The sequence below is a fragment of the Canis lupus genome, unplaced genomic scaffold, assembly GCF_011100685.1.
Source record: "Canis lupus familiaris isolate Mischka breed German Shepherd unplaced genomic scaffold, alternate assembly UU_Cfam_GSD_1.0 chrUn_S1881H2080, whole genome shotgun sequence".
Lineage (NCBI taxonomy): Eukaryota > Metazoa > Chordata > Mammalia > Carnivora > Canidae > Canis > Canis lupus.
Genome location: NW_023330744.1, coordinates 78,778 through 98,648, shown reverse-complemented (window position 1 = coordinate 98,648; position 19,871 = coordinate 78,778). Strand labels below are relative to the sequence as shown.

Below are 19,871 nucleotides of genomic sequence, written 5' to 3'. Positions count from 1 at the left end.
CCAAGGAATATCCATGCACTCACACAGCTTCTAATAACCAGACCCCTGAGTGAAAGCCAGTGACCTCACGGGCGGCAGGGCTTGTTTGTGGCTGGATACCATATTGTGCACTGGGCTGGAATTCTCTGTTCTTCCTCACTAGGAAGCTGGATTTGTACCAGGAACCTCTTATCTGAAAAGGCAGCTCTAGGCTGGGGAGAACAGAGCTGGTTTGACGAAGTGGAGAGGCGCTCAATGTTGGTCTGGCCACGCTTTGGGCATGCGTGAGCGCTCACAGCAAAACACAGCTGGCATGTCTAATTTTAGCCTTGACTGCCTTGAAAAGGGACCCTTAAAGGAAATATATTTTCGCTGAAACCATTTGTATTATAATGTAACAGCTGACAGACATGTCAGAATATTACTTATTATTGGTGGGGAAAAACTCTGTCAGGTAATTGTGCTTTTTTTTGTGATGACATCGGGAAAGTGATTAAAGCATCCCTGAATCAAAATCATCATAGATAGACAGTGAGAGAACCAGAGCTTTATTTATGAAGACGCCTGTAAACCTAATGGGATACCTCCTTTGATGCTTACAAAACGGATGTAAGGGTAAGAATGATCATTTCGGCTATGGCAAGTTGGTCCTTGTGATCTGACGATGCAGGGCTTGCTAATAGTAGTCCTGGCATAGACTCTCAAATTTCTTCAATGCTTAGCATCCTCCGTGTCCGTCCGAGAAGTAAAAGGTTAGTTTCTGGACCGGGTCTTGGATTCATCTGGCTTTCGTATGTTAACAGGTTCTGAAAGCATCTGGGACACACTTGTTCCATTTTAACCAGCACGGGTCGTCCGTCTGCTTTTATTTTTGTCTTTCTCTTCCTTCCTCCCTTCGTCCTCTCTTCCCTCCCGTGGTCTTCTGTGTTTGCTTTAGCAGTGTGGCTTACCTTGCCACTTGGCAAGAAAAAAAAGGCAGCTCTTGTGTGGGGTAGATGGAGGGAAGGATAAGAAATAATCCACCGCCCGAATTTGAGTTCCCTGGGTTCAGTTCCAGCGGCAGCAGCTTTGCTGCAAAAATTGCTTTGCTGTTCGAGATAGCCAGCAGAGGGAATCAGGACTTTGCTTGCAGCAGGGGTTGAAGCAGGCTTTTTTTTTTTTTCTTGGAGGAAATACTGCAGCTTTCTGGACTGCATACCCTGCTCCCTGGAGAGGTTCCACCCACCGGCTGGAAGGAGAGGAAGTGAATGAAAGGACAGGAGGAGCCCGAACACCATGTCACTCTGGAAGGGAGACAGCAGCAACCAGGCTGTGCAAGGTTGTTTTCTTTTCTTTTCTTTTCCCCTTTCTCTTTCTTTTTTTTCTTTTTCATTTTTTTGTTTCTTTCTTTCTTTCTTTCTTTCTTCTTTCTTTTTTTTCCCTTTTTCTTTAAGGTGGGGAAAGAGACAAACAGGAGACAGGAAGCTGATCTGCAAGGATTCGGAGTTGTGCTAAAAAGACTTTGATTTTTTTCTTCTCTCCCTCTTTACAAACGCTGGCAATTGACATCACTACAGACAGCCTGGGTAGAGAACAAAGTGCCTCATCCCAAGTGGACCCTGGCAGCTGGGGGAAGGAAGGCAGGATCTGGGAAGGCTGTGTGTGTGTGTGTGTGTGTGCGTGTGTGTGTGCGTGTGTGTGTGCGTGTGTTGTTCTACCAATACCTTTCCTTTTTTCTTTCTTTCTTTCTCTCTTTCTTTCTTTCTTTCTTTCTTTCTTTCTTTCTTTCTTTTCTTTCTTTCTTTTTTTTTTTTTTTTTTTTTTTTGGTGTGTTTCTTTTTTAAATTCCTGCCGTGTTGGAACTAGTGAGTGGTGGAAGACGAAGGATCTCTGAAGCCTCATCAGTCATCGGGACCATCAGGAATAGTGGTTTAAGAGGACGCTCGGCCTGGGGCACTATACCCTGTCATCGAGTTCCCTGCCTCGGAGATAAAGATTCCAGCTACATGGGTAAACGCCTGGATCAGCCACAAATGTACCCCCAGTACACTTACTACTATCCTCACTGTCTCTAAACCAAGGTATGGCTCGACCCACAGTCTGGCAAGCAGTGTGTATCCTGCACTTGGGATGGGAAACAGGCATGTGGATTATTATTTACCTCCCCTTTCCCATCACCTCTTCCTGCTTCTTTGAAATTAGTAACATAGCAATGGAGTTAATAAGGCAGAGGAGAATATGAGAAGAAAGCAAGCCCTGGGATTGTGGTTTTTCTCTTCTAGCAGAGATAATAGTTTCGCTCGTGTTCCTTTGTTGTTATTTGGCAACATAAAGATGTTCCTGATATCCGTAGTAAAGTGCTTTGCAGATGGACAGGGTTGTTAGAAAGGAGATTGTGACAGTGATTATCAGGAACAACAACGATTTCAGAGGCTTTTCTGGTGAGCTGTTCTTTGTGGCTCTGAAAGGGTTTTTCTCACTGGATAGGATGCACCAGGGTGGGGGGCAACTCAGACTTTCAATCACAGAGTATAGAATGAAAGAAGGGTGTGGGAAGGTATAGTACGACTAACTGACGTCCCGTAGAGTTTGTTTGGGTGTGCTTTTGTTTTTGTGTATTTGCCTTACATATTTTATTTTATATGGAGGGTGATCAAGACTCTAGAGACTGAAGTTTGGAGCTTTACAATAGATGTTCTTTACTTTTCGAAGCTCTGTTTTTCTGTGCTGGCTGCCATCAGGAGGCCTGTGGGTCTTGAAACGGGATGAAATATAACTGATGATAATTGGACACGAATTGGTTAAATACTTTAGTCTTGGGATCCCTGGGTGGCGCAGTGGTTTGGCGCCTGCCTTTGGCCCAGGGCGTGATCCTGGAGACCTGGGATCGAATCCCACGTCGGGCTCCCGGTGCATGGAGCCTGCTTCTCCCTCTGCCTATGTCTCTGCCTCTCTCTCTGTGTGTGACTATCATAAATAAATAAAAAAAATTAAAAAAAATTTTTAATACTTTAGTCTTTATGTGTGTGCGTAAATGACCATTACGGGGCCAGTGGAAAGCCCACTTAACTAAGCAGTGGGCAGTGCCAACCATGAACTTGATCCTGCAGTTCAGACCTGAAAGGCTCTCAGGTGTGAAATCACTGCTCCAATTTGTCAGTTAAATTGGACTTGATGAGTTGGGGGGGAGGGTGTCGGTAGAGTTATCGCTTTGAATGTATGGGTTATGTTTCTTTACAGGTGATATTAATTTTGTATCGCATTAGCCAGACTCCACTGTCTTCTTAATAAATAAATATGTGGAGAGTGACCAAGGCGTGCCTGAGTGATCTGTGCTGCCACCGGGACTCGTTGATGGGGTTAGTGTTCGGTAATCCATGCTGTAGTTAGCTCTTATTTATTCTGTCTCCTCCAACAATGCCTATTTGTAAACCAGACGAGGCAGCAGACTTTCCGAATTCTATTAAAAATTGTTGCTTTTTTTTCTTTCTTTTTCAATCGCTCCATGACTCGCCCTGCCCCTGCAAGGTCTCCTCACATTGCTTTTTGCCCTTGTGAGCATTTAGTTTGTGGGGCTGCTGCTTTAGTAGACCAGCCCTCCTGCTCCCGTGCAGTGCAGTGTGTTTTAACTCTTTGGGGGATTGGGTGGAGAATGCTGTCTGCCTTCCTCAAGGAAATGGCAAAGCAAGGGCTAGTCTAAAAGAGGAAATCTATAGTCATTCCTCATCCCCCCCAAGAAATAAAAACAACAAACCCAAGGGTTCCATGAAAAATATCGGACATTCCATCCCTTTTACTCATTTGGCTAAATTTTTCCAAATGTTTCAAAATTCATGCTTTCTTTTTGGTTCTTTTTTTGACTATGAAGCATATTCAGAAAGGAAACTTTAGATAAAAATGAATGGAATAATTGCTTTCCTGCCTGAGATTTCTTTTAACTTATTGTTAGCAGGAAATAATGTCTTGCACATTATATTAAGGACAGGATGTTGGATGAGCTACACTGATGGGAAGTGTGTGTGTGTGTGTGTGTGTGTGTGTGTGTGTGTGTGAAGAGAGAGACTGGGAGAGGGAGAGAGAGAGGGATTGAGGTAAAGAAAGAAAGTGCAGTGGTGAGGGAAAAGAGGAGAGCCTGAAAAACATAGAGGGAATTTAAAAAAAAATCTGTTTTGGGGTCCTGTGTAGTTTAGTGTGTAGACAGGCAGCATCTGGATCTTGTTACTTTCAAGCTAGTCAAAGCCATCAACTTCTGGAACATTTTTAAAGAAGGTAGATCCATTAGGTGACCTAAACTGATATTCGGGCAATCAGATCAGGGTGGTGGGGAATATAGGATCAGCTACTTTGGCTATCATGGTAGTTCATATTGATTATTATGTTGCAAACTTTCACAGAGCTGTGAAGTTGTCGAATACTGTTTCGGTGGCTCTGAAATGATAGACATTAATAACATTCCTGGAAGCTGAAGATGTGAAAACGTGCCCTGCTTTGAAACTTGGGCACACAGGGAATGAGAATAAGGATCAATCATACTTTAAAATGTGGGGACTTTCTGGCAGCATGAATACTATGTAAGAAAGTACTATCATGACCCAGTATAGCATGAAAACAACTGGGTTATTTCAGTGTTGTCTTTTTGCTCCTTTTATATTTTTATCGTAAAATATTACCTATAATAATTCTGAGGGGAATACATGCTGCTCATGTTTATTTGGTAAGCAAGCCTTGGTGGAATTCACAAAATCTACAGTCCTAGCCTTGGCTTATAGTTATAATCTATTTTAAAAATCAGAGCTATTTAAAATGATACTGATACATAAAGAATACTTATGGTTGATAAAAATAGAGTTCTGTGGTTGACTATAAAAGTCATATTCTGGTGACATCATAACTTAAGCTGTCCTGTAAAACCAGGTGTTCTTAACTAATCAACAAAAGCCATTTACTGACATTAGTTTGGGGTGAAGAATCTTTATGGGGTTCTTAAAGAACTCAAGGTGTATCATTGCATTTATTCAGACAGTACAAAATACTGAACCTTTCTTTCTACTTAAATGTGTGTGTTAGATACAGCTGCTCTTTTCTTATGATAAAACAAAATGAGAGTAGGGTGTCTAAATAAATGGAAAGGTTTCCCTTTCCTCAAATGCAATTAAAGTTTTAGAAAAACTTGGGGCACTTCCCTGTTTTCTCTGATCCTCTTATTTTCCCATCACATTAGAACTAATTCACTACCTTTGTTGCTTAAAAAGAAAAAGAAATTAGAAATAAGTTACTTATGCTTCTCTCCCTTTGAATAATTTTCCAAATGCTTAAATTATTATATTAGATAAATGTACATAGAAGTAAAATGAAAACCCAATGACTAGCTGATAGCTATCTTGTAGCGGTATTGTTCTAGGATGCATGTTTTCCAAGACCTTGCATTAAAAGCTGTCATTTGTCAATTTTCTTTTGGCCATTTTTTCCCCCTATTAAAAGAAGCAATTTAAAAAAGAAACATTGTGATTGAGCAGAAAAGAAGCAATCTTGATGACATGTTTTAATACTTACATAAGAGCCATAGCCAGATTTAAAAAAAAAAAATCTTCATCAAAACGAATTTGCTCTTTGAAGGCCACCAGGATAATCAGCAAACTTTAGAGAAAGGGGACCAAAAAATAGCTCATTAGCTTAATGATAATATCCATAATCACGTTTGATTGAGTCACAACCTAATATTTCTCAGCAATTTTGTTATAGCCCATTCAAAGCAAGCAACCTGTTGCTATTGCATTGTGAGACCCAGGGTGAATCGCAATCTGAGTTATTTTGTGGAGGGTTTCTTGGAAAGGCAACTTAATCATAACTAGGAAGGCTAAAAAGAGTAAAACATGGTCACAGCCTGGTGAATTGATACTTTGTTGCTGAGAAAGATATTTCCCTCATGTGTGGTATCTGGAAAACTTTATCATCTCCCCAAAACTTTAAAATGCATCCAAACGCACACAGCAAGCTAGTCCTTCCTTCCATTTCCTTACCCTGACCGGGTCACGATGTTTCTACCGATCCAGGGCATGGTTTCTACTCATGCTGCTTTTCCATCAGCCTACTGCTTTCCCGCCTTGGATCATCTGCTTCCCCTGAAGATCTTGCAGAAAGATCTGTGGGACCCAACAGAGTTTTTCTGGCTGCTGCTACTCAGATCGTATTCAGAACCTGGTGTGAAGTTGGGGTCAGGTATAGGGAGTAACTCATCAACTGCACACTGACTTCAGGCTGAGTTTCCAACCATCTGCAGCCTGGACAGCTGCTCATCTCTCAAAGTCTAGCTAGAGCCCGATTGATTGTGCCATAGAGAGAGCAAACACTTGAAACACGAAGGACTAAGGAGTAGGGAAAGGAAGAGAGAGGCTCCTATGGGGCAAGGGATATTCTCAAAGATGTGAATGTACAGATCCTTCAAAAGCAAAACAGGACAACCCCTTAACATGCTTCTTGCACATGAAAATGTAGAAAATCCTGCAGAGGGAGGGAAAGAGTTTAGGATTTCCTTAGTACTTCCTGCCTCAGATTTGCATTGATAGCCAGAGTTGGTAACTTGCCAGTTTTAAAACAGCCTTGAAAACTCCCAAGTTCTGTTTTCCTTTGAAAGGCTGAAACATACAAAACTGGTTTTCTAAAAATTGTCCAGCAATAGAACCTTGAGGTACAACTCCAAATATGTCTTTCGCTTCAGGGGGTAATATGATAGCATGAAACTATGATAAATCTTGTTTGTCTCATTTGAGAATGTACACAAATTTAATTGGTTTTGAATAAGAGAAAAATAGTAACAAGGGGCCACTCTCCCTTTCTAGTTGTCCTGTTTTCTTTACCTCCCCCCCATATTAAATTATCTTTGGAATTGTCTTTTCTATAATGCAGCCATTGTTTTCACAGTACTAAGTTTAGTGCCTAGCTAAAAGGAGGAGCTATGTAAAAAGTTCATGTTGTTGTTGTCTTTCTCTCCAGAATCATTCTTAATTCAAAAGAAACCTCATGTCAATTTGTTCTAACAGTATCTTCCTAACAGCTTCCTTTCTCTTTCTCTCAGTTTGGGAAAAGAACAATAGAATTATAAATCAAAATTATTTCTCTGAAGTAATTAAATCTATTAGAGGGTTGGAGGTAGGGCTGATTTGCAGGGAGGGAGACAAAAGAAGAGAAGTAGGATGTAAGTTCATTTCAGGTCTTTCTGGCTCCAGGAATTCTGGAAAGCGTCATTATTGCACTAATATGATTTTACACAATCCTTTTTGACATTATCAGTCTTTTTGGCAGAGAGAGGGCTCATTCATAATTACGTCCATGCCAAATTCTAAGAAAACCAGTCTTTCTTTAAAAGAAAATCTTTGTAGTGTTGGACTTCTTATTCGGAGTAAATGGTTGATGTTTATCCACAATTGGCTTCGAGTACTACATTAAAATTGTGTTTTGTAACAGTCTCGTAAGCCACAGCTGTATGTGATTAAATAGTGTAATATCAAAAGCGTGTGAGAATAGGCTTTTTTATGCTATAGCTGTTGCACAGCAAGAGAGCAGATGGAACCAGAGGGAGAGCCAGGGCAACAGTGTATTTATGTGTTGTAATACCTGCGTCGAGGATACACATTGCTGTTTTTTGCAGTAGTGGGAAAATGCTGACCTATCTTGGATGTCATTGAAAAATACACTTTTTGAAAATGGACATGGACCTATCATACCAATTTTTATTTTAAACAGAGAGTTACTGTTTAATTAGAAAACACATATTTACCGAAGGGTCCGAAACATTTGCAAGTGGAAGGATCATAATGATTTTCCATGCAGCACACATTCAAATAACAAAAGTGAATTTCTCATTTCTGTTTTGAAATCATAACTTTTTTGCTTTTTTAAAAAAATTTTAAATGTTTTTTGCTGCTTTAAGCTGTGGAACTATTGTAAGAAAATCATCAGGCCATTTATCCCTAAAAAAGAGTGACAGGTAATGAGGAGAACAAAATAGGCGGTGGTATGATTCTTTTTTTTTCTTTTCAGATATTTGGAAATATAGTATTTGGTTTTGTATGCCTATTGTTCCTTTGTGGCCACTGTTAAGAAGTACATACTTGTACAAAGGGACACACTTTTGGGTCTATCTCTTTAGCAGGATATCATAATAAGGAGATTTATTTTTCATGGGATGGTTAAACTATAAAGTTCTTGAAAGAAAATATTCATGAAACCTGTCATCTTGAGTTTTCTTGAGCTTGTGAATCTATAGGATACTAATAAGAGATTTACTAGTATGTCATTGTTTTCAGGGCCTTGAAAAAGCCTGTAGAAGTAGCTGTTGGTTTTCAAATTTCAGGCATTAAAAAGCAATTTGGAAAAGGAAAAAAAAGAGGGGGTTGACAGAGATAAGTTGGATTCTGTTTGTTTTGTTTTTCATGTTGATATAAGCAGCAAATTTGTTCACATTTAAACTTTTTTTTTTTCATGTAGATTTACTGGTCAGGAAGTATATACCATGTGGAATCAGTAACTGGATATAGCTTTGGAATTCAGAACATTGACATCTAATAGATAACAAATTTCAAGAGTATGGATAACAAATGCTGAGTCATGGAGTCTGGTTTTGTTTTATTGTTGTGGAGGGACGGAATTCTCTGATTTGTGTGTCAATGGATTGGTTTCAGGTTCTCTAAGATCTCTTCCAGGCTTAGTATTTGTGACTCACACTTTGAGACTAAATGAGCCTGCTTTGATGTATTTGTGGTACTGGGAGATGACCTTGGTTTTGTGCTGTCAATGAGTTTTGTTCAGGTCCCCATCCTTTCTCCAGAGCAGATCAAATACTGCTTTGCCCACTCTGGTGATTGATGAATTTAACTGTCTGCTTCCTTTGCCAATCTAAACCCAGTGTACCAAGAGAAACACATCCATCACCTGGGAGTGGGTGGAGAGCAGCTCCCAGGGGTAGGACAGAATGACAGGCATCATTTAATCATGGTCATTGCCAGCTTTGTTATCGTGGTTAAAGTTTTCTCCTTTGGGTAAAATTAGAGCTTATCTAAAGATGGTGACAGTGTGATGCTTTACTTTTCTTCATTTAACTTCCTCTCTGCAGGTGGTTTCAGAACTGAATGGGTAGGCATATGTTTGGCCTAACCAGTGGGGTGATGGAGGCAGAAGGATTGCCTCATTAAGGCCCTGACAACCCTAGTTTTGTGAATGAAACTAGGAGCTAGTGCCAATATGGAAATGACAATTGATAGACGAAATACTATTTTGACTGGAGGTTATAAATCCTTAAAACCCCTAAATTGCTGAATAGTAGTCTTTAAAACATGAGAAAAGAATACTATAGTAACTCTAGTATATGGAGTAGTAGGAGCAAGAGAATTACTTCTCCGGGACACATAAGCACAACCGTTATCTTTCTCTCTTTTTCTCACTAAGTACCCTTCTCATTCCCCCAAAAGCTCCTATTAGCTGAATTAATGAAAGTAAATAGAGGGACGCCTGGGTGGCTCAGCGGTTGAGCGTCTGCCTTCAGCTCAGGGCATTATCCTGGAGTCCTAGGATCCAGTCCCACGTCAGGCTCCCTGCACAAAGTCTGCTTCTCTCTCTGCCTACGTCTCTGCCTCTCTGTCTCAGTGTCTCTCATGAATAAATAAATAAAATATATTTTTTAAAATAAAGTAAATAGAACCTTGAATTTTGTTTTTATGAATGATAGCCAGATAGAAAAAAATAGACTTGACTTCATACATAGTTCAGGCAACCCTGATAATGTCCTGTCTTATTGTGTGGAAAGTAAGAGACAATGGAAGAAAAATAAATCTTGCTATATTCTAAGTATTGGTACTAATTATTTTAGGTATGGAGTTTTGGTTTCAGAGTTAGCTTTCCTACCATTATATTGTAGGGTTAAGAAGTTGGTATACATCACACTTCATATGCTAGAATCTTTGGCTATTTCATTCTTAACTAATGGTTTTCAAGCTGAATATGAATCATGCATAGAATTTAAGGAGAGTTTTTGAGGAGCCTTCCTATTTTTATCTCGTGTACCGCTGTCTATTTATCTTAGTCACATTGCTGATTGAGGACGATTTAATGAAAACGAAAATGGAAAACAGAATACTAACTGTCTGGGTTTCTGGACCGGTTAAGATACCTTAAAAGGTTTCCTTACATATGCGAGTCATATTTGAAGCTATTATCGATGTCTGTAAACTCTCATATTGCCCCTTTTAAAACTTATCAGTCACATAAATTGGGTGGTGGCACCCTGACTATAGCTCCTGTTGAGGTCACTTAGCATTCAAGCAAATATACTTTTGAGCTCCTAGCTAGTTTCGAGTGGATGAAGTATTTGAAGGAGTGTGTACAAAGCTTGGAATAAAATTTCAGAGATTGTTTTCTAGTGTATCATACAAAAAACCCATCTGACATACTTACGATGTTTCATTTCTTCATCTCTTCTCAAGAGATGAGAAAAACACTTTTTTGACTTGGTACTCGTCCCTGGAAGGGTTGTGACACTCCTGAATTACCCTCGGTCTTGCTTTTGGCCCCTAGGCCTCTTGTCCCTTGCTGTGCATACCAATTCAAACTGAACCATTAGAAATAAGGATGTTGTATTTCAGTATAAGGCAGGAAATTCTGAAAAAGCATAAAATTCTGATGTCCTTTTTAAACTTATTCCAAAAAATTAACCACTGCTTTTTTTTTATGATAGTCACACACAGAGAGAGAGAGAGAGAGAGAGAGGCAGAGGGAGAAGCAGGCTCCATGCACCGGGAGCCCGATGTGGGATTCGATCCCGGGTCTCCAGGATCACGCCCTGAGCCAAAGGCAGGCACCAAACCGCTGCGCCACCCAGGGATCCCTTTTTCTTTCTTTCTTTCTTTCTTTCTTTCTTTCTTTCTTTCTTTCTTTCTTTCTTTCTTTCTTTTCTTTCTTTCTTCTTTCTTTCTTTCTTTCTTTCTCTTTCTTTCTTTCTTCTTTCTTTCTTTTCTTTCTTTATTTCTTCCTTTTCTTTCTTTCTTCCCTTTCTTTCTTTCTTTCTTTCTTTTTTTCTAATAAAAATTTATTTTTTATTGCTGTTCAATATGCCAACATACAGAATAACACCCAGTGCTTATCCCATCAAGTGCCCCCCTCAGTGCCCACAACCCAGTCACCCCCACTCCCCACCCTCCTCTCCGTCCACCACCCCTAGTTCGTTTCCCAGAGTTAAGAGTCTTCCATATTCTGCCTCCCTTTCTGATATTTCCTACCCATTTCTTCTCCCTTCCCCTCTATTCCCTTTCACATCTTCTGTATCCATTCATCTTTCGATGGACACCGAGGCTCCTTCCACAGTTTGGCTATTGTGGACATTGCTGCTAGAAACATCAGGGTGCAGGTGTCCCGTCGTTTCACTGCATCTGTATCTTTGGGGTAAATCCCCAGCAGTGCAATTGCTGGGTCATAGGGCAGGTCTATTTTTAACTGTTTGAGGAACCTCCACACAGTTTTCCAGAGTGGCCTGCACCAGTTCACATTCCGACCAAGCGTGCAAGAGGGTTCCCTTTTCTCTGCATCCTCTCCAACATTGGTGGTTTCCAGCCTTGTTAATTTTCCCCATTCTCACTGGTGTGAGGTGGTATCTCATTGTGGTTCTGATTTGTATTTCCCTGATGGCCAGTGATGCAGGGCATTTGCTCATGTGCTTGTTGGCCATGTCTATGTCTTCCTCTGTGAGATTTCTGTTCATGTCTTTTGCCCATTTCATGATTGGATTGTTTGTTTCTTTGGTGTTGAGCTTAATAAGTTCTTTATAAATCTTGGAAATTAGCCCTTCATCTGATACGTCATTTGCAAAATTCTTCTCCCATTCTGTAGGTTGTCTTTTAGTTTTGTTGACTGTATCCTTTGCTGTGCAAAAGCTTCTTATCTTGATGAAGTCCCAATAGTTCATTTTTGCTTTCGTTTCTTTTGCCTTCATGGATGTATCTTGCAAGAAGTTACTGTTGCCGAATTCAAAAAGGGTGTTGCCTGTGTTCTCCTCTAGGATTTTGATGGAATCTTGTCTCACATCTAGATTTTTCATCCATTTTGAGTTTATCTTTGTGTCTGGTGCAAGAGAGTGGTCTAGTTTCATCCTTCTGCATGTGGATGTCCAATTTTCCCAGCACCATTTATTGAAGAGACTGTCTTTCTTCCAGTGGATAGTCTTTCTTCCTTTGTCGAATATTAGTTGCCCATAAAGTTCAGGGTCCACTTCTGGGTCCTCTATTTTGTTCCCCTGATCTATGTGTCTGTTTTTGTGCCAGTACCACACTGTCTTGATGACCACAGCTTTGTAGTACAACCTGAAATCTGGCATTGTGATGCCCCCAGCTATGGTTTTATTTTTTATTTTTTTTATTTTTTTTAAACAAGCTTTTTTAAAATTTTTATTTATTTATGATAGTCACAGAGAGAGAGAGAGAGAGAGAGAGAGAGGCAGAGAGAGAAGCAGGCTCCATGCACCGGGAGCCCAATGTGGGATTCGATCTCGGGTCTCCAGGATCGTGCTCTGGGCCAAAGGCAGGTGCCAAACCGCTGCGCCACCCAGGGATCCCTGGTTTTCTTTTTTAAAATTCCCCTGGCTATTCGGGGTCTTTTCTGATTCCACACCAATTTTAAAATAATTTGTTCCAACTCTCTGAAGAAAGTCCATGGTATTTTCATAGGGATTGTATTAAACGTGTAAATTGCCCTGGGTAACATTTTCATAATATTAATTCTGCCAATCCATGAGCATGGAATATTTTTCCATCTCTTTGTGTCTTCCTCAATTTCTTTCAGAAGTGTTCTGTAGTTTTGAGGGTATAGATCCTTTACCTCTTTGGTTAGGTTTATTCCTAGGTATCTTATGCTTTTGGGTACAATTGTAAATGGGATTGACTCCTTAATTTCTCTTTCTTCAGTCTCATTGTTAGTGTATAGAAATGCCACTGACTTCCGGGCATTGATTTTGTATCCTGCCACGCTACCGAATTGCTGTATGAGTTCTAGCAATCTTGGGGTGGAGGCTTTTGGGTTTTCTATGTAGAGTATCATGTCATCGGCAAAGAGGGAGAGTTTGACTTCTTTGCCAATTTGAATGCCTTTAATGTCTTTTTGTTGTCTGATTGCTGAGGCTAGGACTTCCAGGACTATGTTGAATAGCAGTGGTGAGAGTGGACATCCCTGTCTTGTTCCTGATCTTAGGGGAAAGGCTCCCAGTGCTTCTCCATTGAGAATGATATTTGCTGTGGGCTTTTCATAGATGGCTTTAAGATGTTAGGAATGTTCCCTCTATCCCTACACTCTGAAGTGTTTTGATCAGGAATGGACGCTGTATTTTGTCAAATGCTTTCTCTGCATTAATGAGAGAATCACATGGTTCTTGTTTTTTCTCTTGCTGATATGATGAATCACATTGATTGTTTTACGAGTGTTGAACCAGCCTTGCATCCCGGGGATAAATCCTACTTGGTTATGGTGAATAATCTTAACGTACTGCTGGATCCTATTGGCTAGTATCTTGTTGAGAATTTTGGCATCCATGTTCATCAGAGATATTGGTCTATGATTCTCCTTTTTGCTGGGGTCTTTGTCTGGTTTTGGAATTAAGGTGATGCCAGCCTCATAGAACGACTTTGGAAGTACTCCATCTCTTTCTATCTTTCCAAACAGCTTTAGTAGAATAGTATGGTTTCTTTTTTTAAACGTTTGATAGAATTCCCCTGGGAAGCCATCTGGCCCCAGACTTTTGTGTCTTGGGAGGGTTTTGATGACTGCTTCAATTTCCTCCCTGGTTATTGGCCGTTCAGGTTTTCTATTTCTTCCTGTTCCAGTTTTGGTAGTTTGTCGTTTTCCAGAAATGCATCCATTTACTCTAGATTGCCTAATTTATTGGCATATAGCTGCTCATAATATGTTTTTAAAATCGTTTGTATTTCCTTGGTGTTGGTTGATCTCTCCTTTCTCATTCATGATTTTATTAATTTGAGTCTTCTCTCTCTTCTTTTTAATAAGGTTGGCTAATGGTTTATCTATCTTATTAATTCTTTCAAAGGACCAACTCCTGGTTTTGTTGATCTGTTCCACAGTTCTTCTGGTCTCGATTTCGTTGAGTTCTGCTTGAATCTTTATTAACTCTCTTCTTCTGCTGGGTGTAGGATCTATTTGCTGTTTTTTTTTTTTCTTTTTTCTCTAGCTCCTTTAGGTGTAAGGTTAGCTTTTGTATTTGAGTTCTTTCCAGTTTTTGGATGGCTGCTAGTATTGCGATGTATTTCCCCCTCAGGACTGCTTTTGCTGTATCCCAAAGGTCTTAAACGGTAGTATCTTCATTCTCATTAGAATCTTTTTAATTTCTCCTTAATTTCCTGGTTGACCCTTTCATCTTTTAGCAGGATGGTCCTTAACCTCCACGTGTTTGAAGTCCTTCCAAACTTCTTGTGATTTAGTTCTAGTTTCAAGGCATTATGATCTGAGAATACACAAGGACGATCCCAATCTTTTGAAATCGGTTCAGACCTGAATTGTGATGCGGTATGTGGTCTATTCTGGAGAAAGTTCCATGCGAACTTGAGAAGAATGTGTATTCATTTGCGTTTGGATGTTAAGTTCTGTAGATATCTGTGAAATCCATCTGGTCCAGTGTATCATTTAAAGCTCTCATTTCTTTAGAAATGTTGTGCTTAGAAGACCTATCCAGTGTAGAAAGCGCTAGATTGAAGTCACCAAGTATAAGTGTATTATTATCTAAGTATGTCTTAACTTTGGTTATTAAGTGATTGATATATTTGGAAGCTCCCACATTCGGGGCATATATACTGAGGATTGTTAGGTCCTCTTGTTGGATAGATCCTTTAAGTATGATATAGTGTCCCTCTTCATCTCTCACTACAGTCTTCGGAGTAAATTTTAGTTTATCTGATATAAGGATGGCTGCTCCTGCTTTCTTTTGGGGACCATTTGAATGGTAAATGGTTCTCCAAACTTTAATTTTCAGGCTGTAGGTGTCCTATTGTCTAAAATGAGTCTCTTGTAGAGAGCAATAGATGGGTCCTGCTTTTTTATCCAGTCTGACAGCCTGCACCTTTTGATGGGGTCATTAAGCCCGTTCACGTTCAGAGTTACTATTGAAAGATATGAGTTTAGTGTCATCATGATACCTATTCAGTCCCTGTTTTTGTGGATTGTTCCAGTGGATTTCTTCTTAAAGAGGAATTTTGAGAGTCCCCCTTAAAATTTCTTGCAGAGCTGGTTTGGAGGTCACATATTCTTTCAGTTCCTGCCTGTCTTGGAAGCTCTTTATCTCTCCTTCCATTCTGAATGAGAGCCTTGCTGGATAAAGTATTCTTGGCTGCATGTTTTTCTCATTTAGGACCCTGAATGTATCCTGCCAGCCCTTTATGGCCTGCCAGGTCTCTGTGGAGAGGTCTGCTGTTAATCTGATATTCATTCCCATATAAATTAGGGATTTCTTGTCTCTTGCTGTTTTAAGGACCTTCTCTTTATCTTTGGAATTTGCAAGTTTCACTCTCAAGTGTCGAAGTGCTGAAGGGTTTTTATAGAATTTAAGGGGGGATCTCTCTATTTCCTGGATCTGAATGCCTGTTTTTCTGCCCAGATTAGGAATACATATTCTGGCCCTCTGGCCCTTTCAGCGCCTTCGGAAACCCCAATTAAACGTAGATTTTTCTTCCTCACCCTGTCACTTATTTCCCTTAATGTATCCTCATGATCTTTTAATTGTTTACTTCTTTTTTATCAGTTTCTCTCTTTGCCATCAACTTGTCTTCTGTGTCACTCACTCATTCTTCCACCTCGTTAACCCTCGTCGTTAGGACCTCTAGTTTGGATTGCATCTCATTCAATTGATTTTTAAGTTCTGCCTGATTAGATCTAAATTCTGCAGTCATGAAGTCTCTTGAGTCCTTTGCTTTTTTCTAGAGTGACCAGTAGCTGTATAATAGTGCTTCTGAATTGGCTTTCTGACATTGAATTGTAATCCAGATTTTGTAACTCTGTAGGAGAGAGGACTAGTTGTGATTCTTTCTTTGGAGGTAAGGTTTTCCTTCTAATCATTTTGCTCAGTGCAGAGTGGCCAAAACAAGTTGTATTGGGAAAAGGAGAAAAAGAGGGAAGAGAAAGAAGAAAAGAAAAAGAAAAAAAGAAGATAGAAAAAGAAAAAAAAAGAGAAGAAAAGAATAAAAGAAAAAAGGGGAGGCAACCAGAAATCAAAAAACAAAAAACAAGGGGGAGTATCCTCTGATTCTGTATACTGTAAATCCCTCGACTTCCCCTGGAACTTTCCAGTGCTGCTTGGTTAATAATTTGTTTTTCCCCTGTCGGTCTAGCTGGTCCTCTGGGGGAGGGCCCTGCTGTGCTGATTTTCAGGAGTTAGCACTTGGGGGAGCTGCTCAGCCCCCTGCCTGGTGCAGGGCTCAGTAGGGGTTGTTTACCCCGAGAGGCCCCAGGAGGAACAACCGCAGTGGCGGCGGCCAGCTCTGGAGCCCTGGAGTCAGCTCCTGCAGTAGCCCCAGAGCTCTCCGTCTGCAGGGCCTGGAGGCTCCGGGGCGGGGCCGCTGATCTGCTCAGCTGGGGCAGGAGCGTCCTCGCTGTCCTGGGCCCTCCCGGCCTCTGCCTGTCCCGAGAGAGGCCAGATCCTGGGCTGTGTCCCCGGCGCCCTGGGCTCCCGGCCTGTGCTGGTGGGTTCGCGCTCCCGCCCCGCAGCCCCCTCCCCGCGAGCCGCCGCCCGAGCCCCTCCGAGCTGCTCCGGGTCAATGCATGGGTGCGCTACAGCCCTTTAGGGAGCTCGGTGCGCTCTCCCCAGAGCGCGGTGTCTGTTAGTGTCCCAGGGGGCCTGAGGGCACCCCCGCCCTCCTGGGGTCCTGCTCTAACTCCCTGCGGGTGCCTTTACGCCCGGGGAAGATCGGTGCAGCTCCTGCTTCTCCGGGACGGGGCTCTCCTGTCCTGGGGACACTCGCCCCGGCCTCAGCCTGGCTCCTCGGGGCCCCTCCCCCTTGGAGGCCTTTTGTTTCTTTATTTCTTTTTTCCCATCTTCCTACCTTGGTAGAAGCGCGAACTCTTCTCACTGTAGCATTCCAGGTGTTCTCTCTTTAATTCTCAGGCCGAATTCATAGATTTTCAGGATGATTTGAAGATTATCTAGGTAATTTGGTGGGGACAGGTGACTTGGGGACCCTACTCTTCTGCCATCTTGCCCTTTCTCCTCTCTTAATATTAGAGATATTTGGATGGCTGCATTGAACTCATACCATCCTACAAATAAATATCTTTTTTTAATTTATTTTTATTATTTTAGAGATTTATTTGTTTTAGAGAGTTCAAATGAGAGAGAAAGAGAGAATCTCAGGCAGACACCCTGCTGAACCCAGAGCCCAATACGGGGCTCCATCTTACCGCCTTGAAATCATAACCTGAGCTGAAACTTAACCCATTGGGCCACCCAGGCACCCCTAAATAGCTTTTTAATATGCAAACACAAGCACTAGATTTAAGCAAAAATCTTCACTCCATAAAGAAAATGTGCTATCCTCCCTTACTTATATTTCTGTGACTACTGAATGAATATACCAACAACTGGAGAAGATAACAGAGCTTTCTTTTCTGCTCTACTAAAGTTCACCATGTATTTTTTATACTAGGCCTTGTGTAGACTTTAACTTTTGTTCAATATGTTTTAGTATCTACAAAACCTCCAGAAAAGTTGAAATTCGATGAATTTTCTTTTAAAAGGATAAAAGGTTTTAAAACCCACTTTTATGGTTCTCCTTGGTGACTGAAGATATTAAACTAAATTAATGATAAACTGAAAGGACAACTAAACCAAGCAGAAGTAGGTGAAGAAATTTTTCCATTAGAGTAAAATTACTGAAAATGCAGATTATAGTAAGAGATGTATTTGGCTAAATTTTAGGGAGCCACTTTATGAAGTAAACTCAAAAAAAGCATTTCATTAAAAAAAGGCATTTCAAAGCACTTTTTCCTAGTGCTGATATTTAAGAAAAACAGAGAAGAGAAAATATTAAGGCCTGGGATTAATGAGATTTATAATCTAGTAGGAGAAGGAAAATAAACCCACATGGATATGTGTGTGAAAAGGACAACCATACAGTATATTACTGAAATAAATTAAAACCCTAACATCAGGAAGAGTGCTCACTTTGGCAGCACAGATGCTAAAGTCAGGAAGAAAGTTTTTTCTTTCTGTCTCAGCCACCTCTACTCTCCACTTACAGATACAGCTTACCTGACAAACATCCTAAAGCTTAATTGGTACCATTTCCTTCCTGGCATCTTGAGCACAGCAAAATATATTCTCCACTACCCTAGCAACTTCTAGTCAAGATTCTCATCTAATATGATTCTTATATAAATATTCAGTGCCCTTAGAATTTAAAATAATGGCTGTGATTTGGCAGATCAGTAGTGTTATTTTCTAGACATATTTTGCCCACAGTATTTTTTCCACACAGTCCTCCATGCCATCAGATATGATGCCAACCTCAGAAGCAAAAGTTACTTTCACTTCATTCCGGACATAACTTCTCATCTTTTCTAAGTAGCATCCTTTAGTTTTGTGAATATCTTTATTCCATTTTAGAGACCCATCTTCTTCCCATTATGGTTGATAGTATTCATAATTAATTGAAGGTGAATGTATGTTACAAACAGAAATTTCTTTTTTTTTATGATAGTCACACAGAGAGAAAGAGAGGCACAGGCAGAGGGAGAAGCAGGCTCCATGCACCGGGAGCCCGACATGGGACTCGATCCCCAGTCTCCAGGATCGCAACCTGGGCCAAAGGCAGGCGCCAAACCGCTGCGCCACCCAGGGATCTCCACAAACAGAAAATTCTTTAGAACTCTGGAGAGGCAATCATTCATCATATAGGTAAAAATAATGGCATTGCTTCTGCCTTCCTGGAGCTTATGGGCTGGGAAAGACATAGAAGGTCTTTACTTCTCAGAGATACTGTTTCTCTTTAGTTCATGTCAATAAATCTCCCTGAATCATTTCAATGAATTTTCCTCTTTCTTTTCTCAATTCTGTCCACAGATCCCAGATTAATTTTTAATGCCCCTCTCTTATCTTATGACTCATTTGCATAAGAACCTAAATGATTCCTGTATGCCCCCCAAATCCCCCCACCCCTGCCAGTATTAAACTCCTTAGTGTAGTATATAGGCTGTCTGCAATTTAATTCAACTGATCCTTCCAATCCTCTATCATAATGTAAGAACTTACATTTAACACTGCATTAGGGACATGTACTTTGATGACTTTTTGCATGTATTTTCTGATTTGTAGCTGACAATAATTATATGAGATATGTAGTATGTATGTTGATTTTTTTCAGATGAAGAAACTAAAATATAAACAGTTTGCACCATCACCTATTTCCACACAGATAATGAATGCTGGCTCTGGGATTAAACTTAGTGTTATTTGATCTCACTTGTTCACTACAGTAAGTTAAATAATGGCCCCCAAAGATATCAGGTCCTAAACCCTGGAACCTGTAAAATCTGATATCTTATTTAGCAAAGCCTATGCAGACACATCTGCATAATTAAAGTAACAATCTGGAGGTGGAGCAATTACCTGAATTAAATGGATGAACTCTTAATGCAATCACAAGTGTCACTACAAAAGTGAGGCAGATAGAGACTTGACACAGACACTAGAGGAGGGCAGCAATGTGACCATGGAGGCAGAAGATGGGAGTGATGTGACTACAAACCAAGAAATGGCAGCAGCTATCAGAGCCTTCAGAGGGGAGTACCCTCTCAATACCTTGCTTTTGGCTCAGTGATATTTATTTCAGACTTTTGGCCTCTGGAACTTGGAAAAATTGTTTTCTATTGTTTAAAGC

General features: G+C 40.6%; 1 long non-coding RNA gene across 2 annotated transcripts; it reads left to right on the top strand.

Annotated features, from left to right (window-relative positions):
* The first annotated feature begins 739 nt into the window (after positions 1 to 739).
* On the top strand, positions 740 to 18,752 carry LOC119878748. 2 transcript variants are annotated; one of them, XR_005387108.1, is made up of 3 exons: positions 740 to 1,297; positions 1,825 to 2,072; positions 2,617 to 3,000. It is a non-coding gene; the product is annotated as an uncharacterized LOC119878748 (long non-coding RNA). The 2 variants fall into 2 exon arrangements; XR_005387107.1 differs by lacking the exon at positions 2,617 to 3,000 and adding an exon at positions 18,693 to 18,752 and having other exon boundaries at positions 746 to 1,297; positions 1,825 to 2,039.
* The last annotated feature ends 1,119 nt before the right edge of the window (positions 18,753 to 19,871 follow it).